Source organism: Equus quagga, chromosome 2, assembly GCF_021613505.1.
Source record: "Equus quagga isolate Etosha38 chromosome 2, UCLA_HA_Equagga_1.0, whole genome shotgun sequence".
Lineage (NCBI taxonomy): Eukaryota > Metazoa > Chordata > Mammalia > Perissodactyla > Equidae > Equus > Equus quagga.
In genome coordinates this window covers 137,258,767-137,284,643 of record NC_060268.1, presented here as the reverse complement: position 1 = coordinate 137,284,643, position 25,877 = coordinate 137,258,767, and the positions used below count along the sequence as shown (strand labels likewise).

Here is a 25,877-nt window from a genome sequence, read left to right as displayed (position 1 = left end):
TGTGGAAAAAGTTAGAATAAAGTCGATTTATTTTTCCAATCATGGTTAAGATAATGCCACAAGCTAAGGCATTTCAAACATTTTAAAGTCAAGAGTATTGTCCTGCTCATTCTGTTTTCCACAAAAGAACTGTTTGTGGAAATTTACCAACTAATTTTCAACAGCTCCTTTCCCTCAAGTAGCTTTTCCGTCTCCAATTGATGCACAAAGCCAGGAAATTATCATTGAAATGGAAGCATTTGATGAAAACTAAATATATTTTCCCTTAAAATGCACTTCAAAAGCTTTGCCCAAGGAGTTTCACCCAAAGGAACAATTATTTTAAGCATGAAATTGAATGTTAACATTCTGAATATGAATGAGTTCTGTCTGTCTCCCTTCGTCTTTATCTTCAGGGAGGTGGGGGAAGGTACCCCAAAAGCACAGAAATATGCAACTTTTTAAAGTTATTCTTAATGTTTTTTATTATTTTGCTTAAATTTTATTTTAGAAAGTTTTGGATAAATACAAAAGCAGAAAGAAGAATATAACTCCACGTACTCATCACCAACTTCCACAGTTAACCAGTCTACCACTATCATTCCACATACCGCCCACTACTCTTTTTTTCTGGATTGTTTTCAAGCAAACCTCAGACATCATAAAAATTCCTCCTTAAATGTTATCTTTTATTACTAAAACTGAGGCCTTTTAAAAAATATATATAACTATGCTACATCAGTAACACATTTGGCACAATTAACAATAAATCATTAATTGTTTTCAATACTAGTCGGTGTTCACTTACCTCCACTCATTTCAAAGATGTCTTATAACAGGTAATCTGTTCAAACCAGAACCCAAACAAAGTTATTATTATTTTTTAAATTGCTATTGTATCTACAGTTATATCTCCTTTTTCATTTTGTTTTTCTTCTTTTTTCTTTTTGTATCTTTTCTCCTTTTTCTTGATTGGTCTTGCCAAAGGTCTACCAGCTTTGGTTCTGTTAATCTTCTCTATTATCTTCTGTAGCTGTTGTCCTTTTTTTTTAATTGTCATAAAATCTAACATTTTAACCTTTTTTAAGTGTTCAATTCCATGGCATTAAGTACATTTGCAATGTTGTACAATGATATGGATAGTGGTAATACATTTCCAGAACTAAGAAATTAGCAATTCATTCTTATAATATAAATTCATTAATATAAAAATATAAGGATACATCTATGGACAGCTAATCTTCAACAAAGGAGCTGAGATCATACAATGGAGAAAAGAAAGTCTTTTCAACAAATGGTGTTGGGAAAACTGGACAGCCACATGTAAAAGAATGAAAATCAACCACTCATTTATGCTATTCACAAAAATAAACTCAAAATGGATCAAAGACTTAAAGGTGAGACCTGAAACCATAAGCCTTCTAGAAGAAAATATGGGCAGTACATTCTTTGACATCAGTCTTAAAAGGATCTTTTCAGACACCATGTCTTCTCAGAGAAGGGAAACAATAGAAAGAATAAACAAGTGGGACTTCATCAGACTAAAGAGCTTCTACAAGGCAAGGGAAAACAGGATTGAAACAAAGAAACAACCCACCAATTGGGAAAAAATATTTGCAAATCATATATCTGACAAAGGGTTAATCTCCATAATGTATAAGGAGCTCACACAACTCAACAACAAAAAATCAAACAACCCAATCAAAAAATGGGCAGGGGACATGAATAGACATTTCTCCAAAGAAAATATATGGATGGCCAACAGGCACATGAAAAGATGCTCATCATCACTGATCATCAGGGAAATGTAAATTGAAACTACACTAAGATATCACCTTACATCCATTAGAATGACTAAAATAACCAAAACAAAAAATAACAAATGTTGGAGAGGTTGTGGAGAAAAAGGAACCCTCATACACTGCTAGTGGGAATGCAAACTGATGCAGCCACTGTGGAAAACAGTATGGAGATTCCTCAAAAAATTAAAAATAGACATACCATATGACCCAGCCATCCCACTACTGGGTATCTATCCAAATAACTTGAAATCAGCGATCCAAAAAGACCCATGCACCCCTACGTTCATTGCAGCATTATTCACAATAGCCAAGACATGGAAGCAACATAACTGTCCATCAGATGAAGATTGGATAAAGAAGACATGGTATATATATACAATGGAATACTACTCAGTCATAAAAAAGGATAAAATCATCCCATTCACAACAACATGGATGGACCTTGAGGGTATTATGTTAAGTGAAATAAGCCAGATAGAGAGAGACAATCTCTGTATGACTCCACTCATATGTGGAAATGAAACACATGGACAAAGAGAACAGGTTAGTGGTTACCAGGAGAAAAGGGGGTTGGGGGGTGGGCACAAAGGGTGAAGTGGTATGTCTACAATATGACTACAAACAATAATGTACAACTGAAATTTCACAAGGTTGTAAACTATCATAATCTCAATAAAAAGTAAAAAAAAAAATAAGGAAATTCAAGACAGTGACTTTAGCTCTTCAAGACAACTTCTATCTGAAAAATAGATTGAATACAAATTTCAGAAGAGATATTTACAAACTCATTGGAAGTTTCCAATTTCATGCCAATTTTTAAAGCTCTGACCTAGATCACAGTTAAGTAGCTTTAACTGGCATTTAATAACTGTCATTTATAAGAAGGATATATAACTGCATTAAATTCTCATCCAAATAATCTGTCAGGGTCTCAACCTGAAGTAGAATCCCATGGGGTATTGCTCTTTTGTATTCAACACCTCATCACACAGCATCATATAGTAAATTAAATGGCTGATTTCATCCCAAGGCTCACAGAATTATAAAGCTGTTTATAAAGACTAAATCACTAATGAATGGCACCTTAATTTACAAGCACTGGTTTACTCCTTGAAATGTTTGTGCCCCATCAACAGTCACCATCTCACTGAGCCACTTTCCTTGCTATTATTATTAATTAGAAGTGACACAAACAATTCTTAGGAGAATAACTAGCAAGCTCTTGGCACTCTTCTTTGAAAATGTATTGAGACTAAAGCAATAGGCAAAAAGTAACTTGACTAAATGATTGGTAAATTGACGAGAACCTCAGTGATGCAGCTTGCTCCTCTAGGTCTACTGGCCAGACGTTGAAATAAAATGTGATACATGTATTTTTTTAACTATGCATTTATTCAAGGAAATCAAAGGGATAAGAAAGCAGACATCCTGAACATCCGACAGAATATTCCACATGAGATTTGGTTTATGGTATCACAACTCCCCAACTTAGAAAACATGAGATCCAGTCAGTGGTGGGCAGGCCATTAAGTACTCTGATGCATGAGTCTCCATTCAAATGAGATTCGTTTTTGATTGAAAAAATTCATAGGATTGAAGGGGAGAGGAAAGGGGAAGAAGTAATCCTATTTTTACATCTCATCCAAATATGAAGATGACATTGGAAAACCTGCCTAGGGAATAAGGGATGAAATTACTTTCACGGGATATGAACATCGTGTTCACTGCTAGTCTGTCATAATATTCTTTAAGGGATGTTTTATTCCAGTATTTCAGGTTTCAGCTCTTGGCTGATAGAAGCCTGCAAAACATCAGTGTGAATTAAACATGGAAGGATCACAAAACAGCATCCCCTTGTTTCATTCTTCATCTCATTACAGAGAAAAGAAGGGCCAACGGTGAGTGCCAACTTCCCCACCACACTCTTCCCTAATCAAGCCCTAATTGTTGCAGCTTCAGGAAGCCTCCATTCTCCGCCCCAGCCCATTCCCTCTACCTATATGTGCTTCCCCTGAAGACTGACAGTCCTGCCCAAAGTCCTCCTTTGGAGCTAAATTTTGAGAACCTCATTTATATTCAAATGTGTTCTGTGGGCCCACCTGAACCATTACACAGTGGTTCTCGGTCCTGACTGCAGACGAGAATCACCTGAGAGGCTTCTAGAATTTTTTTCAGTGTCTGGGCCCCACCCCCACAGATTTTTATTTAATTGGTTGGGGTGGAGCTCAGTAAGGATAAGTTTGAAAAACTACCCAGGTGTTTCTAACATTGCAGCCAGGGCTAGGAGCCACAGCATTAACGCTTTGCTATAAGTTAGTTTGTCCCTTTAAATAACAGGAGCCTAAGAGAAAAGGAGCCATTTCACCAGGAAGGAAACTATAGATGGTAAGCAGAGTACGAACCTCTGGAGTGGGCACAGGAATTGAGAGCCTTGAAGAGCAAGGGGCCATGAAAAGACACAGAAAACATCGGAGGAGGCACAAATTTTCTGAGCCTCTAAACAAGACCCTGAGGAGATAGTATGGTCTTAATCTCTGGAGCATGCATTGTGGGATAGAGGACTGATCCTGGGGAGGGGTTGTGTAATGAAAAACTCAGTTCTCCCTCCTGTGTTTCTCCTTTACTCTCACACTACTAGTACAACACTCATCCTTCTAACCCCAGCTGTGTGGAGTTCTTTGCCCACACCAAGCAATTCTCTGTGACACCAGCTGGGTGGTCCTACAATTTAATTCAATTCTGACACCTGGAGATACCTGGAGATAGCGTCAGATCCCACAGGGTAAGGGCTAGTCTCGTGACACTGCCACTCACTTCAGATGCCAATCACAAGCAGTAAGTCCCCAGGTTACCCACAACTTCTGTGCAGTTGGGCTACAAATTGGGGGTTCCCATGACCTCTGCCCCCTTGGATTCAATTATTTGCTAGAGCAGCTCACAGAAGTCAGGGAAACACTTACTTATTTTTACCAGTTTATTATATAATAAATGATATGCTAGAGGATACAGATAAAGAGCCAGGTGAGGAGATAAATAGGGTGGAGTCTGAAAGGGTCCCAAGCACAGGAGCCTCTGTATCCATGGGATTGGGGTGTCACCTTCCCGGGATGTGGGTATATCCACCAACCTGGAAGCTCTCTGAACCCTGTCCACAAATATTTGATATTTTAGAGATATTATTCTTAAAATGGCACTTTAACGCAGAAAAGCCATTAATTGCCCTATCCAATAGTCTTGATCTTTGTTCTGTGACAAATATTGCAAAGAAAAATTATTTTTCGTTTTGCATTGATATTGTCTGAATGGAGAGCATCATCCAAAAACATCTTTATGTTGGGTGTTAGCATACATATTGCTTCTGATAAGCTTCTTTACATACATGCTTTGATTTTGGCTTTGACATTGAAATGGATATTGCATTTGCTAACACAGATCTTAGAACAGTTTGCTATTTCATGTCAGAGTAGTCCACAAAAATGTACACATCTTTCTCTTTGCATTTCTCTGTTAAAGTATTTATAAATTTAGACACTGGAAAACACCAGCAAACATTTTTGGGTATATTCTCAAAGACTAAACTCCAGATTCTCTAGCAAATATAGCAGCATTACTAGGAATCATGTGTCAAAATTGCCAATTTAAGGACTATTTTGCCTATGACACATTATTTCTTGGAACACCACTCAGAGGATTTGAATATAGTATATGATGCATGAAAACTTATTAATATTAATATTTATTTTATTTATAAGAATGACTGACTCACTGTGAGAAGCAGACAGGGTCGCTAATCCCCACTTATGATACCATGACAACAGCTATAAATAAGATTGAGTGATTATATTGTGACTGCTTCTCTCCTGTGTGTTCCTGTCTCCATTCCCAGAAATGTCCAACTTAACCTTTGACTGCGTATGTCAGCTTTCCTGTTCTTGCTTTTGACTTGACCTCGTGGATTCCTTCAAACCAGTAATATCTCTATGTTGATTGTTAAGTTTTAATTCCTTCAGGAGAATTATGATATTTTTCCCCATGTTTCTGATTTCTCAGCTGATTTTTTTCTAGCATCTGGAATTTGAAAAACCATATAATTCCCAAGAACTGCAAGGAACAATTCCTACATGGAGATACTAAGGCCGACCAATAACTGATTACTAAATACAGACAATAAATAAAATGTAGCAGTGTTCAAGGTTCCCCGGCTGTAGGCACCATGTTCTAGGAAGCGCTCTCTCTAGGTCCACAAGTATGAGCTAAAATAGAGGAGGACCATCACCGGCATCTGTAATTTATCTAAGGGCAGGAGCTCCCCTACTACGCTAAGAGAATCCTCGAGATTCCAAGGAGATAACTCAGAGGGATACAAAGAAAAGGCAGGGAAAACCTTCATCCTGGGCGTCTCCACTTATATCTCTTGTCTTCAGCATAAGATTTCCTGCTTTGAGGGAAAAAAGATGTGAAGATGTGAGCCAATTGATGTGGGAAACACTCAACACAGTACCAGGAACATAGTAGGCTCTTCAGGTTTGTTTACATAACATCCTTCCAAAAGTAATATCCTGGCCTTGTCCCCTCATCCTGAAAATCCATTTAGAGGGTCCTCCATTTTCACATTTTACTTTGATCTGCAGCCCTCCTGCCCTTTCCCCCATGTTACACACCGCTGCATTGAATTTCTTCCTTTTGCAATTTCATTCTACCATTAATAAAAGCTTGTGAGTCGTGAGCTGGATTTCTTTATTGCACTTCTGATCATTTTTGCAGGACCCAACTGGCAGCCACAGGGTCCACAGGGCAAGGAAGAGGAAGGAAAGATGGTGCCATTTAGTTCTAGTATTCCTGATGCCTAATTGTGTCATTAAAATTTGGCAAGTGACACACAATACACTAGCCAGAAATTCACAGCCAAGAAACACGAAAACTGAGGAAACCCCACAAATGAACCTTCTTTCAACCAGCCTTCCTCCATCCCTTTCTTTGTGTCATCCTCTAATTTTACCCACTCATTTCCTTTTTACCTCCTTTCTTCTCCTCTCCACCTGTGTCTTCTCTCTTTCTTCTCTTCTCCATTTGTTCCTCTGCCTACATTCTCCCCAAAGAAACTTGGCATAGACAAATAAAATGTGCCTGAACATTGAAGTCAGGTGAAAGAGAATAAATGTGGAAAAGTGAAAAGCACATACGCATTAAATACACATTAAATCATTTTACCACTGTGTGTCCTTGTGTGACGCGTTTAACTTCTCTAAGCTTTATTTCTACCTTTGCAAAATGAAGAAATAAGATGTATTTCATAGTGTTATGAGAATTGAATGGGAATAGTAGATATAAAGTGTATCTCTATTACCCGTAACTAAAAGTACTCAATAAACAGTAGTTATTATTTATTATCATCAGCAACAAAATTTGCTATCTTTTGTAGGCTCTCTCTCTTTTTCCCCATACTGTGCTCCTTTAAACCTTCTTTTTTTCCCATCACCTTGTGTTCTCCAGAGATGATGACAATGGTGATGATGATGATGATGGCGAAGGGGGGATAGGGAGCGATTTACAATGCATTTTATGTTCATCACATGCCATATCCTGTGCTAGATGTTTAACATACATTATCTGATTTTCTCACAATAATGCTGGTAGGTGGGTACTGTATTAACATTATCCCCATTCTACAGATGAGAAATGGAGGCTTGAAGAATTTAACTGGATCAAAGTTTACACAGCTAGTAAGTTGCAGTTACCGAATTTGAAACCAGTGTCTGTGTCCCTTAACCACTACCAAACTTGCCTACACGAGATACCTCTCCACAATCAGAGGCCAAAACATCAGCAGGGGCATAACTTATCTAACATTTCAACTTAAGGGGTTTTTATCCAAAGACAGACATAGAATTGCTCATGAGGTAAAACACTGTGGAGAGAGAAAGAGACTGTTGAACAGCAGGGCAGGTGCCTGACTGAGCTTTCCCGTGAATCCCTAAGTTCCCAGTGATGGCTGGGTCAGGATCTATGTTGTGCTCTGAGGTTTAATGGGAAAGTTTATGGCTCCTTTATATTCCCTTCATCTACCTCTTACTTCGTCCCAAGGACTAAGGTGTATTGTTACAGACTGGTCAGTTTACTGGACTCCCCCAAGAGGGGGAGCTTCCCAAGCGATTGAAGTTCAAGTGTACATGGTTACGGTCTCTCTTTAACTGTACTTTATTCCAAGAGGCTAAAGAGAGCAGAGGTGGAGTTGGCTCGCAGAAGATCTGACTAAATCCCCCACTTTATTTTGGACTGAGAGAAAGCAAGAATGGCCTCAAGCATTTGGTTTTGAACAATGAACAGGATTGTACACTAAAGGGAAACCCAAGGAAGAAAACAAGAATAGTGCTTAAACTGGAGGAAATACAAGAAAGTAAATTAGCAGGAATATGTTAAGAGGTCTCCTCCTTCAGGATAAAATTATCGGGGATCTAAGGAATTCCAATGAAGACATATGAAGCATAATAATAGGCCAGGGCCTAGAAAGCCTTAGAACCATGCTAGACAAAAAAACAGAGATCTGAACTATTTTCAGGGGGAGTGTCTGTTATAAATGTGGGGCACCCTGCTCCAAGAGAGAATGAGCACCACCTCCCTTGAGAGAACCCACACTGCCATGGACTGAATGTTTGTGTCCCCCCAATTCAGATGTTGAAGCTCTAACCTCCAATGTGGCTACATTTGGAGATAGGGCCTTTAGGGAGGTAATTAAAGTTAAGTGAGGTCACAAGGGTGGGGCCCTAATCTATAAGATTGGTGTCCTTAAAAGAAGAAGAAAATAAGACACCAGAGAGCTCACTCTCTCTCCACAGGCACACAGAGGAAAGGCCCTGTGAGATCACAGTGAGAAGGTGGCAGTCTGCAAGCCAGGAAGAGAGCCCTCGCCAGCACCCAAATCTGCCAGCACCCCGATCTAGGACTTCTAGCCTTCAGAACTATGAGAAAACAAATTTCTATTGTTTAAGACACACAGTTTGTGGCATTTTGTAACGGCAGCCTGAGCTGACTAATACACTCCCTAATTCAGCAATGGAACCCAAGGAAGTAGGAGGTCAAAGGGAGATGCAAAGAAAATTTAGAGGTTTTAAACAAACAAAATGGACACCAAAAGGAAGGAGACCGTGGGACAGACCGGAGGATGGACACTGTCACTATAGCAGGTTGCTAAATTTTGCAAAAACACAGGATTTTTAGATGCCACCCATGGAAAAAAGACAATTTGTAACAGCAGTGGATTTCCTCCCAGACTACAAGAGCTATCATGTCACAATTAACTTCCTGATGGGAGATTCCTCCCAACTGAGTTGTAAGTTCACAGTCCTCTCCTCTGGAAAACTGGCATAGATTGATTACTGGAACCAAGAAATTGTTGTCTTTTGCTCTCTTCTGTTCACTCTGTCAGTCAGCTTCTCCCTGATAAATCTCTGTCATAGTCCACCGTTTATATCAACAATGTAGCTCTAGAATACAATTAAGTTAAGTTCCTAGTACTACTTTGTCAAAGGACACATTACTATATGAGGAAACTGCTGCTTCGATTGAGAGTTGCTGAAGCAGGATTATTTTTGCTGCAATTTTATGTCTTCTGTATTGTTGGAACTGTAGAACCATAAGATGCGTGTGGAAGCTGGAATTCAATTAATTCAAGTTTTGAGGGGCCAGCCCGGTAGCCGAGTGGCTAAGTTCACGTGCTCACTTCGGCTGCCCAGGGTTTCGCCAGTTCGCATTCTGGGCATGGACGTGGCTCATCAGGCCATGCTGAGGCGGTGTCCCACCTAGCACAACTGGAAGGACCTACAATAGAATATACAACTATGGACTGGGGGCTTTTGGGGAAAAGAGGAAGAAAAAAAAGAAGATTGGCAACAGATGTTAGCTCAGCTGCCAATCTTAAAAAAAAAAAAATTTGAGATGTTTGGTGGTGCTGAAGGAGCGACCTCAGTTCCTGAGGAAGGCAGCTGCTACAGAAGAAATCTAGATTCCAAATTAGCCACCACTGATGGAGAATGAGTCAACTAAGAGAAAAATAGGGGAAATTAGCTGGTTTTATACATATTTATGGACCTTAGTTTTTCTATGGCAACAGGAAGAAAGGAGATCCATTTTATTATGACTAATTTCTCTGAGGAAAAGAAGGATTCACTTACTAAGGAATTCGTATTGCTCAACTTCAGTTCATTATGTCATAATAAAGCATTATAAAGTAGATGAGCCTGGGTTAAAATCCTACATCCATCATTTATTAGCATGTTGTTTTAGCAAATTACTCCATGTCTCTGAGCCTCATGTCTCTCACCTATAAAATGAGATCTACAGTAATATGAACCATCTCAGAGTGTTAATGTGAGAATTGAGTTAAATAATGCCTGAAAAGTACCTAGCACAGAATAATTTCTCAATAAATGTTAGATAATAGTATTACTGACTTTTCTGTGGACTTTGGTGCAGACAGTAAGACACCATCTGGTGAGCTGAGTTGGAGGGGGACAGGGGAGGAGGAACATTTAGCACTGACTGAGCTCTTACTGTGTGCTAGACACTACTGAGTGCTGGAACATCGATTATTTTTTAAATGTATTTATTATTCAATTATTATGGATTTATTTTTTGTTTATTATTTATTATTCACCACAACCTTATGGACTAGGTATAATTACTTCAAAGATGATAAAACTCAGCCTCAAAAAGATCAAGCATTTAACTGAGGTCAACACAGGTAGTAATTAGTGACCCTAGGATCCTAAATCCAGGTGATATGACTCCAGGGTCTGTAATCTTGATGAGGATCAAATAAAACATATTTCAACAAAATTCAAATCAAAAGTAAAAAGTGGATGGCTTCTCAGATAATGTACAGAGCGGTGTTGGGCTAACCTCAAAAAGGCTTCCAGGGCACCATGAGGGGCATTCGTAAAAGCCTTGAAAGATAAACTGCCCAGTCCATGGTCACCGGTAGGAGAGGCAGAGATCGAGCCCATGGTCTCATGAAAGTGGAATCTGATATTTTCCTGACAATCACATCTCATGTGATGAAAAGTTTCTCTCTGGATTGACCACTGTCCTTGAATGTGAATTTTCAAGGTAGGTAAAGATCAGGTGCATAAAGTTATGTTCTTTCTTTGTATTCCCTTAATTCCTTGAAGCTGGAGAAACAAAGACAGGACCAGGGCCTGCTCTGTCCTGGGAAAAATCTGTGCATCTCTCTTTCATTTTGGCCCCCTTCTCCCTTTTTAGACCTACCTCATCCCACCTGGTGGGGAAAGGTGAGTCTGAAGACAACTTCTTCCTAAGGGCTTCTAGAGCTTCTTGATCTTTCATTCGTTGCTGGTGCTCCAGCCCTTTCACTGAAGCAGAAAGATCTGAGACTCAGGGATGCACTAAAGGGAAAGAAACTAGTAATTATTATCCTTGACTACACATTAGAATTAGGAAGAAGGGCCTGGCCACTCACTTCTGAAAAAATTGGCCATAAAAACCCTGTGAACAGCAGTAGATCAGTGTCTGCTGTATTGCTAGAAGGTGAGAGGATGGTGCAAAAAAACCAGGCAGCGTTCCGCTCTGCTGTAGAGGGGATCACTAGGAGTCGGGATCCACTCAACAGCACTAACAACAAACACTTGTTAGATTTTTAAAATTCTCTTGGCCAACCCACAAATTATAACAATTTAGCCAGTCTCTCTGGTGGCAGGGAAGAGAAGAACACAAGCCACAGTATTTTTTTTAAATCCCAGATAATTCCAATTGGCATATAGTGAAATGGACCACATCATCTGTTTTGGTTCTAGACCTCACAACGGCCCTTAAGATGGTAAAAAAAAGTTTTCCATATGGCTCAGTGTAGACCACTAAACTTCTGCAGTAGGTTTTGGGGCCAGAGCTAGAGCATAATGAAGAATGCTGCTTGGTTCCACCATTTTATTCCATTAATACATATTCTCTTTAGACACTCTGAAGGATTAAACAGGAATAGATTCCAGGGGTTTGGGTCAAATACAAGCCTCACCCTCTTATCCCATAATATTTCTCACAAATTGCAGAGGCCACATTTCTCTCTCTTTACAATTACAATAGCGCTCTTTCCCCTTCCCATTTCTCTCAAGTCTTCAGCAACTCTTGAGCTGGAAATTGGGTTCTATCTAATTACGGTATAGTTTCATGAAATACTAGAAATGATTTTTTAAAGTATCGTAAAAATACTTCAAAGAGGAGGAAATGTTTGTCACTGACAGAAGGATAATAGGTCGGTCATAATTTCTATTTATCTGTATCATGGAACAAAAATAATGGTCTTATTCAACTTGTAACTATGAAAAAAATCGCAATGATTTTCACCAAGGAAGAAAATTTTTAAATAATCATAATAAATTATGCACAGAGGGAGCAGTTAAACAGCAGTCAGAATGACCATAGACAGTGCTCTCAACTCGGTTCGCACATTACAATCCCCTGGTGAGCTTTTAAAGATGCATTAAACCAGAGTCTGAAGCGATAAGACCCACGCAGGATGTTTTTTGTTTCTTTTTTTTTCAAGCTCCCCAGAGGCCTCCAATATTCAGCCAAGATTGAGAAGCCACCCTGTAAGTAGCGTTTCAGGACCTTGGACAACTATACATAGCCTGGGCAGCAGGAAGAAAAAACAGCAATGAATTGAGACACTGTTTTTGAATGATTATTTTTTTATTAAAGAGACAAACAAGTGAAAGAGAGCAGGAAGGGGAAAAAAAAGAGCACAAAACATCAAGAGAAAAACCTCATTCTTGTTTGAAATAATATTCTCAAACCAAAATGACTTACGGGGTCCAGGAAGAAAATGTTAAGAAAAGAGGTTTGTTACATAATATCCATTCAAATGTATCCTTTGACAAAGAAACCTTTTGTATGTAGACTACTCTTCAATTACATACACACGCGCGCGCACACACACACACACACACACACAAATGTTGTTTGATTTTTCTAGAAAAGTCATGACTTTCTAGGTCTGGGTTTTGCTTTTCCGCTTTTGATGGAAAAATATTCATAAGACATTACTGCATTTTCCTTTTTATTCTGCTGTAAGAAAAGCAAGATGACAATAAATGAAAACTGTGGGTTAATAACATGAAAGCTAAATAGAACACATCTGTAGGATGATTTTGGCGTATATAACATCAACTTGCAACTGGAAATTAACAAAATAATGCAAAATATAAACTTTCTTTCCGATTCACTTCCAAACTAAGCTCAAATTAATTCTCAGGTCATAATGTGCTTTGTGATTTATGGGGTATTTAAGGGAGGGAGATGTTTTCACTATTTATTATCCGCTTTCCTACTTCCCAGTCAAATTATATTAGCAAATTTCCATTTTATAAAACACCTGATGGCCTGATTGTTACAGCTTATACAATGCAAAGAACTATTGCAATTAGCTGGATAATTCATGACGAGCAGGGCATTTGCATAGCATTCAGGACAGTCCATTATCGTTTTCATTACAATGTAGGCAAATTATTTATTGGAAAACCAGATAAAGCCGTTCACATTTATCACAGGAAGCCACAGAGGCACTATGCAAATACCTCAACCTTTTTCTGTCAAATGTGGTATTTCAGTCAGTTAATCATTGAAAGCACATTTCATTAAGAAAAGGAATCTGAATGTGAAGGCCTAAAGCCAAGCAAAACTCTTTTTTATCCAGTCAGTCACGAGAAAATAGATAGTGCCCACATTATCTAATTTATTTATAACTGATTAGTCACTAAAAATCAAAGACATGAGAGAAATTTGTTTTCTCCATGAATAAAGTAAGTCATTTTCATATATTTTTTTTTTTAAAGATTGGCACCTGAGCTAACAACTGTTGCCAATCTTTTTTTTTTTTTTCTGCTTTATCTTCCCAACCCCCGACCCGTACATAGTTGTATATCTTAGTTACAGGTCCTTCTAGTTGTGGGATGTGGGACACCGCCTCATCATGGCCTGACGAGCGGTGCCATGTCCATGCCCAGGATCCGAACCCTGGGCCGCCGCAGCGGAGGGCACGAACTTAACCACTCGGCCACGGAGCCAGCCCCCTAATATTATTTTTTTAAGGCGAGGATATTTCAGGCATCTGATTGACCCTATCTATGACTACTGACCTCCTGATTTTAAATAGTTTAGAGTTCACCTGGCAGAGTCAGAAGCTAGTTTTTCAAACCATCCCATTGATCTCCTGTGAGCTGTGTGTACTGCTCTTTCCAAAGAGAATGGTGAGTACCGGACCAAGCTTCCCGTGACTTTGAAGAGGAGAAGCACTAAGGCATAATGTCAGAAATATTTACAGTTGCCAATAATTCCGTCTCTGAGCTGAAGTTATAAATACTTGACTAAGTTCCAAAGGAATATTTATGAGATTCTTTTCCCCTGAGAAAGAACTGCAATCTCCAAAAATGTCTGTTGTAAAAAAAAATCAAGTTTGAGAAATGTATGTTTCTCTCTGGTTTCACAGAACTTCGGACTCTGTGGTACAAGAGGCCTCAGGGCTCATCTCTACAACCCTGACTGATGCCTGGGGGTCACACACAACACTGAAGAGGCTCAGGCTGCTTTACGGGGTGTGTAGCTGCCTTGGCTGGAGGCCTCTCTGATCCATCCTGCTTCTTTTTTTTGTGGCTACAACCTGCTCCTTAATTAAGACCTGGAACGATATTACTGTAAATATTGGAAGGCTAAGCAAATCGGTTTCCAAAGCATATATTTCAGAGTCTGATTAACCACATGGGCAACCAGAGAAGACCCAATGTCACTAGCACACCATTCATTCCATATCCTGAATTCTATTTCTGCTTCCTGGAGTGTGATAAAGACCCAAACAGAGAAAGCCTCCAGTAATTTATAACAAAACTATTGGAGTAGATGGCTAATTTAGAATTGATAGCTAGGAAGTTTTCCCCCCCGCCCCATGGGAAAATTTGCTCTTTCTAGTTTGTGTGTGTGTGTTTATTGAGGTGAAATTAACAAAACATAAAATTAACATAACATGTAACATAGAATTCTAAAGTGAACAATGCAAAGTCATCTTTCTAGGTATTTTAAATCCTCAACTGGCTACCATGCCATTCCAATGCTAAAAGCAAAAGACATCATCAATCAGAAATGTTTTGTACTTTAGGTTTATGCTAGGTTTATGCCAAATGAAAGCTTTAACTGATTTTTTTTTCCACTGAACTGACTAGTTTTAGACACAACTGGCTCAAATTGACTAGTTATTCAGGATATCCATATATATATATATGGATATATGTGCTTATATAATACTAAAATAACAAATCAACCCAGAGGAAAAATAATAATTAAGTAGATTGTGTTCTCATGCATTTGGCTGATGGACAAAATTTTTACTTTTTAATTTATCATTGTGGTGTCTTAGAAACATAGCCTCAGGGGCCGGCCCCCAGGCCCAGTGATTGTTTAGGCACTCCACTTCCCGGCCCAGGGTTTTGCCGGTTTAGATCCTGGGCGTGGATGTGGCACCGCTCATCAGGCCATGCTGAGGCAGAGTCCCACATAGCACACCAGAAGGACCTACAGCTAGAATATACAACTGTGTATGGTGGGGAGGGCTTTGGGGAGAAAAAGGAAAAGAAAAAGAAAAAACATAGCCTCAGCAATAACACTATGAAACCCTACGACATCCACAAAGAGAAGCCCTGTGCTCTTGACCAGGAGACCTGACCTCATCTCCAACACTGCTCAGAGATTAGAACATGCCTTTGACACAACTGGATTCCCCTTCTCCGATCCTTCCCTGGGAAGAATTGTATATTAAACTTGACTCCTCCATACTAAGCAGTGAGCCTGGGCAGCACCCCGCAAAATTGGAAAACATACAAGGTCTGCTTTGGGGAACTTACAAATCCTCTAATCAGCATCCTTTTCCTGGCTTGTTACGCTCTGGTGACCAGTGAATTTCTGGGCCTCCCCATAGTCAGACCTGCTCTTCCCAAGAGGATGCAAAATCTTAAAACTTTTCTCAACTCCTATCAAACTAGGGCTTTATGCTCAGTGCTTTATTGACTGCTTTTGATAATACTATAAACAATTCAAAACAGTAAAGCTAAACGCTGTTAATGAATGACATCTAACATTACTGTTGCACTTCAGCCTTGGAGACAAAAGGGAGGAACCAGCAAGAAGACTCTCAAATCTCCTAGGAGGCTGAAGGGAAGAATGGATTTGGGGCCCCTGGGTCCTTTTTGTGCTCCTGAAACCACCGTTGTAGGCTGTTACCGTGATAAGGATGATCCTGAGGATGTGTTTACTTTATGTTTAAGAAATTATAAATGCTACTCCAGGAGTGGGGTTTTCACTGCAGAATCACCTGTGTAGAAACGCCCAAGCACGTTTCCCACCTCGGGGATGCTATCTCTATCATCCAGGCACCCGTACTTTTTTAAAGCACCCAGGTGAGTTTCAGTCACAGTCAGGCAGGGTTGACTTCCTCTCAAAGAGATTCTAGTCATTAGATAATCACTGAGGACCAACCTAAATCTGAAGTTCTAAGATGTGCAATGAAACATTTCTCTATCCATAATCATGAGGTAAAATTATACCCCACCATCTGTTCTGTTAGCCTCTGCTAGGATCTCAAGATTCTTAGGCAAAGATTTTTGGTATCAAACATGACGTCCAGGTTTTAAATCAGATTTCATTTTTCTCCTAATACTCCCCATTGATGAATGCGAGGTTGAGGTCCTCAAGACTCCACTCCGTTACTAAAATGAATTGAAAGGCCTCAAAAAAGCAGCCCCAGCCAAGTCATCAATAATGTAAAAACATGTTCGCTCTAGATTCCAAAAGAGATGTCTATTTCAATGGGAACATCCTGTGTGGCCTTCGTGTGTAAGAGGGTGACTATTTAATTAAGACGATGCAACGTCCTGTCAGGACAAATTCACGCTCCAAACTCAACCAAATCTTAACCAGAGCACGTCTGCCACCTAGTGTTCAAAGTCAGCATAAAATCCTGTCAGCACTCAGAGAGTAGCAGTTCCTTTCTCTCCTGCCCGCTGCAGTTTTACTTTCTTTAGCTAAGGTCAATTCTGGGATGCTTAGGGGTAATAGGGAGAGGTATTTATTTCTGGGTAAAACCTATAAAAGCTCAAACACTTGCACTAATTACTCACTCACTCGCGGAAGACTATAAACATTAATCCAAAAAGTCATGATCCATCTGTTTGACCCTCCTTCTCATTAAATTGGCTCCACAAAGTTGCCAACCAGATCAACACAGGCGCGTAGAGCCAGAGCCTTGCTGTAGTCAGCCACATATAGTGTCTACGTGCATGTCTATAACCTTGAGAAATTTTGTGCCTCTTTGGCTGAGGCAGTCTATCCAATTACAGTAATTTAAGCTTCGACAAGAGGGTAATATGAGGACTGCAGTATTTTGGTGCTGAAATTCACATTTCACAAAATATGATTCACATCAAAATGTTCTGTCTCTACGAACTGCCTGAGCTCACAGCTCAGTAGACTCAACAGTCTTCTCTCCCCAGGTGGTAAAGAAGAAGACACTTAATCTCTAACCTCAGCTGGAAAATAAGCCTGAACTTACTCACAAGGAGATGTTGAAAGATAGCTGTTATATGCAAGGGTAAAAGAGCTTGTAGAAGCAAAGATGTTCCTTAGATGATGTAAAGCCTTTCCCAGCCACAGGAAGAGCCGTGCTATAGCTACTGCAACTAGGGATGAATCACCTGGTAATGGATTCAGAGAGAGAGAAGTCTATGGGGATATTCTCGCTTGTGGTTCCACCTCTACAATGCACTCTATCCTCTTTGCACTCTCCCAGGGTAAAGATAAAATAGCTATGGCCCACTGGCAACAAATAAAGGACAAAAGGCCATCACGGGAATTGATGCCATCACTGCCACCACTGCGAAAGTAGTCTAAACCTGACCCTTCCTCTAGTCGCTGCATTTGGCTACAGAGGGAACTAACCGGCATCAATCAAGTACTTACTACGAACCAAGACCACGCTTTACCTACATTACTCCTCCCATCTTACCAGTGAGATGGCTTTAACTGTCTGACCCCAGAGCCCCTTCTCTTCATGGTACCCCGTACCAATCAGAGAAGGATCTAGAGGTCCTCCCAACATCCAGGGAACTCCAGTGTTCTGTTTATCTTTGATACCATAAGCCACCTTGGCTCTAGGCCCTAGGGAAAAAAGTTTTTGAGAACTCCAAACCAACATGACTCAAATATTACTCAATCGTGTTTATATAGTCTGGTACCACTACTTTCATGATCTAAACCCATATGAACACAAGTCACCCAAGATCCTTTCACCTCATGCCAGGATTTTAACAATCGTCTCCTACCTGATACCCTTCAGTCCATGAAGACTTTTTCCCAGTCCATTATGTTCTAAATTAATTTTTCTTTATATCTTCTTCATCAAAACACGCTCAAGCTTTCATATCTTTCCTGTGGTCCAGGATAAAATCTAAATGCTTAATGTGGTATTTGAGGTTTTCCTTAATGTGACCACAATCTAGATGTTCAGTCTTTGCTGCTGCTCCCTGCTTGTGCAGATGCACCCTCAGAACTCCTGCAGCCCTTATTGTCAGAGTCGCTTACCAGAGCCTGTGTGTGTGTATGTGTGTTTCCACTGCACTGAAGCACCTCTGGGACAAAAGCCATGTTTCCAATTCAAATTTCAACTACATTTATTGAGAATCTTCTTTGTGCCGGGCACAATGTACCCTGCTACCTTATACTTCTTTAAGGCCCCAACATAACACCTGACGGACAGCTGGGTGTAAAGTAGATGTTCAAGAAATGTTCGTAGAAGAAAGAGAGAAAACTAATACTTTTGAGGGCATATCTCAGTAGTAGATGTTTGATGTATGTTATTTTATTTATCCTAAAATTTTATTTTATTTATCCTAAAAACCACCAAGAAAGAAGGTATTTTTGCACATGAGAAACCAATATTCTAAGACGTTAACAATTTGCCAAAGGTCACCTAAAATGTGGTCAAGTTTGGACCAAAGCTAGTTGTTTCTATCTCCAAAATATGTCTTTTCTACTATGTTATGGAGTTGCCTTGTCTTTATAGCAGTTAAACATCTCCTCTGACGTATTTCCACACCTAACATTAACCTGTAAATAGACTGGTAAGAGATCCAATGAAAGAAAATCTTTATTTGGGGGGCAACTGATGCTTCCAAATAAATGCCATCTTGTAGGGAGAATTTCTCCTTTTGTCACCAGACTGTCCCCGAAATTACTTGGTGTGTCTGAGCCTAAGTTATAAACCAGATGACGCAAACTTGTTACAATAGAGTAGTTTGAATCTAAGTGCAAATAGTATGTTTAAATTTTTTAAATGTGGTGCTATGAAGAATTCTTTCCTAAAAATTAAACTTCTGTATCTAACTACCAGTTTACGGAAAATGTGGGGGTCTAGGGACAAGCTGAGCAATGACATGAAGACCCAATCAGCCAAATCTAGAAATGTGGAGCATTTCATTGGACAAAGGCCCCAATTTGGGCAATAGGTCAATGGCAGAGCCGTCAGTGGCTGAGCCAGGACTGAACCCAGGCAGTCTGCAGTCAGCTTGAGAACCTGGGCTCTTAAACGTGCTACTACACTGCCCTTTGCAACATAGCGTTCTACATTCTCCCTTGACAGTTTATTCTCAGCCCAACAGAAACAAAGAAGAAATATCTCAATGTGATACCATTTAAATTTAAATCAGAAAGTGAACAACTTCACTTTTCCTAAAAAAAAAAACACACAGGAAAACCATTATAGAAATGTCTAATTCTTTCCCAGTGCTATAAATATTCCTAACAGCTGGTTCCTGAAAGCATGGCTCAGTGCCATGATGAAGAATGAAAGCACAAAACCATTCCTGGGCCCCCATTACTGACATCAGCAAGCTGGGATGGCTGTCACGGGTCTAACAATAGTGTACAGCAGGGCCTCATGGCCCCAGACCTTCTCCTGGTTACACAACATGACCTTTGTATAATAAGCGAAGTTCCTGTCTACTAGATTGGACAATATTGGTATTAAGGCATCCACATGTTGCTTTAAACATTTGCAAACATTTACAATTTGTCAAGCCATTTAAGACAAAAATTTTAAAGACATCTAAACTGTGACTAAACATTTTCTGTAATTTTAATTCCTTGTACTGGGTTTTTTACTTGAGTAGGTTGAAATCTTTCCTCCCAGCAAACAAATTCCTTTCCGGGGCTGGCTACATGGCTAAGTGGTTAAGTTTGTGCTCTCCGCTTCGGCGGCCCAGGGTTTCGCCGGTTTGGATCCTGGGTGCGGACATGGCACCACTCACCAGGCCATGCTGAGGTGGTGTCCCCCATGCCACAACTAGAAGGACCCACAACTGAAGAAATATGCAACTATGTACTGGGGAGATTTGGGGAGGAAAAGCAGGAAAAAAAAAAAAGAGATTGGCAACTGTTGTTAGCTCTGTCGTGTGAAGCCCTTGAAAAGCTTTAAGAAAACAGAGCTCCCAGGGATTAAGTCAGTGGTTCAAGATCTGACTAATATCAGAACTTCCTGGTCAGATTGCCAAATGTACAGGCTCCCAGGCTCACCCTGGATCATCTGAATCTGATTCTGATGAGACTCAAGAATTTGTAATTTTTACAAACTCCCAGTGATTCCAATAGTTAGCCAGGTTTGAGATCCTCTGCTCCAGACAGCAGGAGGAGCCCTTCTCTTTCTTTCTCTTTGTTCCTACTTTGGCTCATAAAAATAGGAACTTCCACCCTGAATTTTACCCTAAGTGTGAGGGAAGAAGTTTCTGCCAGCCATTGGTTCCTCTTCTTCTTGCTTGCTCCCACCTGAGATAAGGAATGACCTGCCCTGACTGGGGGAGTTGTGGGGAGGTCACCGAGCCTGTACGGACTGTCCTATTGCCTCTGGTTGTTGCTCTCTCCCAAGCAGGACTGCTCACAAGTAGAATATCTGCTCCAATCTGCTCCTGCTTCCACGCAGCAAGTGCCCCGATGATTTCCCTAGCTTCTAGGCTTCTCTCTTGGCCCTCTGATTCTTATCTATTTAAACTTGAAGGGTTATGAGCAGGCTGTGACCTTCCGTTGTCTCGATGGGGAAGCATCTGCCTTACAAACCCAAGTCCCCCTGCAAGTCCCAAGGTCTACACTTGGGTGTGGGTAAAAGAAGGTTCCTACATAGACAACATAATGAATCCTGCATTTTAATTCCCATCTGGTTCCTGTATCTACTTCCCAACCAGCTCCTCCAGAACTCCTAATCCAGACCACCTAGCATCAAGGCAAAACACATCTGAGTAGTCCCATGCTACATTTCACCATTAATCAAGAAGTGAGTACGCAATGAGCCCAAAGTAAACAAAAAGTAGGTAAGAATTTTGTGAAGGGTGCCCTTTTGGACTGCCTCTGCCAGACCTCACCTATGGCATCAGGAGGTCCAGACTAGGGGATGGAGCATGGGAGGAGCATTGGCTACAAATATAAAAATAAAGGGATTGTAGGGACAAAATGAAAAAGATTCACTCCCATTTACCTTTCCTCAGTGGAGCCAGATTCTCGGAGTAAAGAGCTGATCCCCCTAACTCTTCTTTCCTCTCTCTCATAACACACACCTAAGCATACACACATCCCTCATTTTTAAGGCTGTGCTTATGGCTGCGTCACCTAACCCAGCAAAAATATGTGCATTGGGCATGTTATTTTGCTGAATGCGTTTCAGTGTGAATTTTATATGTAATTAGTGCACAAAAGATCAATAGTAGCTTTTCCAAAATGATTGCTATAAAAAAAACGCTCCAAACTCCTATTTCATATCAGCTTTCTTTATACAACTCCTTTACACCTCAGGTGGAAATGGAGAGGTAGTTTTTATGTCACCTTTTAAAAAATGTGTCTAGGTTTTTTCAGTTTAAAGATAAATACTCTTTATGGAACCAGATAGAGTTCTTGTAGAGAAGGAAAGTCATCTTTCAAAACTCTTCAACCTGAATCATGCTGGGAATGTTTTCAGAGGGTATTGGCGGAATAGCAATGAGAAAAAAATTAGAATGAATCATGGAAGCAACTCTGATGCCAAAAGATAGAACTCACAGCCTCCTAATGTTACAAATTATCTTTCATCAGCATTTAGCTACCATACAATCAACATGCATCAAGCTTGACTTTACCCACTTGAAATTGATTATAATTCACATGGTGGTTGGTTTTTTAATTTTCTTGTCTATGGGGAGAAAGGGTTTGTGAAGAAAATCAATGGTATTGATAGCACATATGAGAGAGCGCTTCCTAACTTGAAAAATAAAAAGTCTTCAAACACTTTAGAATTCTTTTGCAAAAAGTAATGAAGCAAACACTACAGCGTCATTGCATATAAATGTCTGTAAGCTGTTCTATAGTAGCAGAAGATAAGGAAAGTACTGACATGCCATCAAAGAGTTTCTCCCACCATAGTGAATGTACTCTGATTCCTTCTTATTTTCTTCTATGAGCCTCGTACTGACCAGCAGGACTCATCTATAAGGAAAAATGACCCCAGCACAGGGAAAAGTTAAGTGACCAGTATGGAGATGGCACTGGGCTGGTGAGAACTGTGCCCTGATTTGGTTGGCATACAGTCCTATCAAAACTGAAACATAGTTCTAACACACCTCCCTGTTTATCACTTTATATTGTACTACATAGAGACCATAATTATTTACATATATATGAACAACGCAACCATAATACACTTAGGCTGGTGGTTTTATAAACTTATCTATTTATGAAAGCAAAGCTTCCAGGAGACTTTGAATGCAGCAAGCACTTGAAAATATTCAACTAAATTCATTTACAAGCTTTTTTTTCAAATTTATTCAATTTACATAGACATTTCCACCCAGTTCATCTAAATTAGTGACCTGGAGCTCTAGTATTGAGTTCTGAAGAATTCACCTGATGTGTGCTCTACAACATGCTTTCTAATAATGAGATAAATTATAACAGGGCTCTTTGCACTTTCCTTTAACTGAGAGCAATTATGTATTGGCCACCTTGCAGCTAATATTTAGAAATAAGCAATGTCAATACATTATATATACACATATAATATTTATCAAGGGTCACTAAGGATTTGATCCTGTCATTTTTTTAATATGCCTCACATCAAAGGCATTGATATTAAGTTATCTGGCAAGATGACATCCCAAGCAAGACACGATTTAATCAGATATTTGGAAATCATCCAGTTTCACACAAGAGTTCAGTGAAGAGAATGCATTAACCGGCAAAGAAAACGTATTTCTACCTATAGGACTATTGATCTGCTCATGTAGTTGGAAAATCACTGATTACATTACCAGCAGAAATATCTCACTTGGGTTCTTAGGGTCTATTTTGCACTATAATTTTGAACATTTGGTAGTTAAATTCCTCCACCGAGTTCTAAATTTATTCCTCTCTTACATCAAAAATTTATTCCTCCATGTGGTTTTCCCACTTTAGCGCAAATTATGTATTGCTAGACACCTTCATAAGACAGCAGGAAATATGATTTCCTCTTTGATATTTTTTAATTAAAATATGGACTGGAATCCATAAGGAACATTTAGTCACATCTGAAGGGAGAGCAATTTAACTAACTTGCTATTTTCTTATGAAAGTGTTGAGAATGGAACCATTCTAAATAACTATTCCCATTTATTGAATCTCTCTTCTGACAAATAAAAATGGCAAGCAATAGGATATATTGGAGTATATGAGGAAGCCATTTGGTATAAACCTAATTCGGTCTGACTTTGTTTTTCCAAAAGGGCCTGACTGTGGCCATTGAGCATGCATTGTATATCTGCTTAGACATTTTGAGATAAAGGTGCAACTTCCCTCCCTCTCCCAACGTTGGCATCTCCTTAAAGACTAAGCATCTTTCTTAGGCTGGGAATCGATTACAACGCTCATCTGTGACCGCCCACCTCGAGGCAAAACACCTGCCACCCCGCAGCGTTCACTGAGACAGTAGACCTATCTGCCATTTCCATCAATCGCTGTGCTGACAGAGCAGCCTCGTGACTATTGTAAAAGGGACATTTCAATCATATGTGAAACATACTCTTTGAGGGTATATAACCGCCCTGTATACCCCCACTTCTTTGGAGTGCTCTGCTCCTTTGTGGAAAGACTCTCCCGGGTTATAATCCTCAGATTTAAACTCACAATAAACTCACCCAAATTTTCATTTATAGATTGGTTACGGATTATTTTCGTCGACACTTCCTTGAGAGTAAGCCAACAGTTGAGTGATGGTGACAAGAAAAATATATCATGTCCTTATGCTTTCTCTGTATGAATTATGTGAAAAAGGATAAAAAGGAAAGAGTAAAATTCTTATTTCATAGTCACAAGAAACAAGATTACAACTACCCCAGTAGTGTTATGTGTGAAGGGAATTCCTTGGCATGTTAAATGTTGAAGGAAAAAAACCCAGCATCCTCATCTATTGCAAGATGATGTTCAATTAGACAATTGATATAACATCATGTCACAGAAACTCTAAAGGAATAGTGCTATTTAAATTAAAATGTATTTTATCATCTTAGAGATGGACATTGGCAGCTATCTATACAGTCCACCCTTTTTGTCTTACAGATGAGGAGACTAAGCCCTGGGGAAGGTAAGTGACTTGTTCAAGGTTACAGAATTAATGCTACAGGAGGGCCAAGAACTCCGTGTCTCCTGGCTTTCAAACCAGTGCTCTTTCTAAGTATCTACTAGCTCATCCAGCTAGATTGGGACAAAGGATCAAGTCAACATTTACTGAGCACTCACCAGGATTAGAGACAAGGAAACCCTGTGTGCCACTTATCAACGTATTGCCTCTCAGCTTTAAATTCCCCTCTTAATACATGCTCTGTAACAAGGGGTGGATTTTCTTGTGCATTTCTCTTTTACAGTGAGCATGATGTTCATTCATTCAGCAACCACGTGCATTGAGCCCCTGCTGTGAGCCAGGCACAGTGCTCAGCCTGAGGCACAGTCTTAAAAACCTCTGCTTTCTTGGAGTTGAAAAATCTAATAGGGAGACCAAAAACACATATAGAAGTGCTGCAAGGAGAAGCATGGTCTGCTGTGAAAAGGAGGCAGTGGCCAACCCTGGTCTGAAGGATCAGAAAGGTTTCTCAGAAGAAGTGAGATGTCAGCAGTTGAGGCTTGAAAAATGAGCAGGAATTAGCCAGGTGACTTCTCACCTCCAGTAGTCCAGTCCCTGCATTCTGGAGCTTCAAAGGGAGGCCTCATTTTGGTGCCTCACCCTGGCTTTCCTTTCCCAGAAGATACTCCTAGTCACCCCCAAGCTCGTCCTCTACAAAGAAAAAGTAAGTTCCTATCTATTTTGTCCTGAGGCCTTTTTACAAAGATGCTCACAGTCACATCATTTGAGACCAGCATTCTGACTCCACCACTTAAAAGCTTTGTGAAGGGCTGGCCAGGTGGCGCGGTGGTTAAGTGCACATGTTCTGCTTTGGCGGCCCAGGGTTCACCAGTTCAGATCCCGGGTGTCGATATGGCACCACTTGGCGAGCCATGCTGTGGTAAGCGTCCCACATGTAAAGTAGAGGAAGATGGGCACGGATGTTAGCTCAGGGCTGGCATTCCTCAGCAAAAAGAGGAGGATTGGCAACAGATGTTAGCTCAGGGCTAAGCTTCCTGAAAAAAATGCTTTGTGAATAAGGCAAGTCATTTTTGGTTTTGATCTCCATTTTCCTCACTCTGAAAAATGAAGTCCTTCATACCTTCCTGCCTACTCTACAGAGAGAGGAGTAAATAAGAGAATATTGTTATTGCTGTTAGATACGAAAGGAAACTTTAAAGTGGTAGAATTATCTCGTAAAGTCATTTCAACTAGGCCAGATACTTCCAAAACACCCATCCTCTCCCATGATGCCATTAATAATTGTAATTATAGTCATCATCATCATCATCAAAATTAACATTTCTGATTGCTTACTTTGATGTCTGTGTATAGCCAACACTCTAGAAATATGTTTCAATTACTTAATCTTCCCAACAATTCTCTGAGGTAGATAT

The 25,877-nt window shown here is 39.9% G+C and overlaps 1 pseudogene; it reads right to left on the bottom strand.

Moving 5' to 3' along the window:
* Positions 1–25,088, bottom strand: part of LOC124235221 (dual specificity protein phosphatase 18-like) — a 44,732-nt pseudogene extending 19,644 nt beyond the window's left edge.
* Between the last annotated feature and the right edge of the window lie 789 nt (positions 25,089–25,877).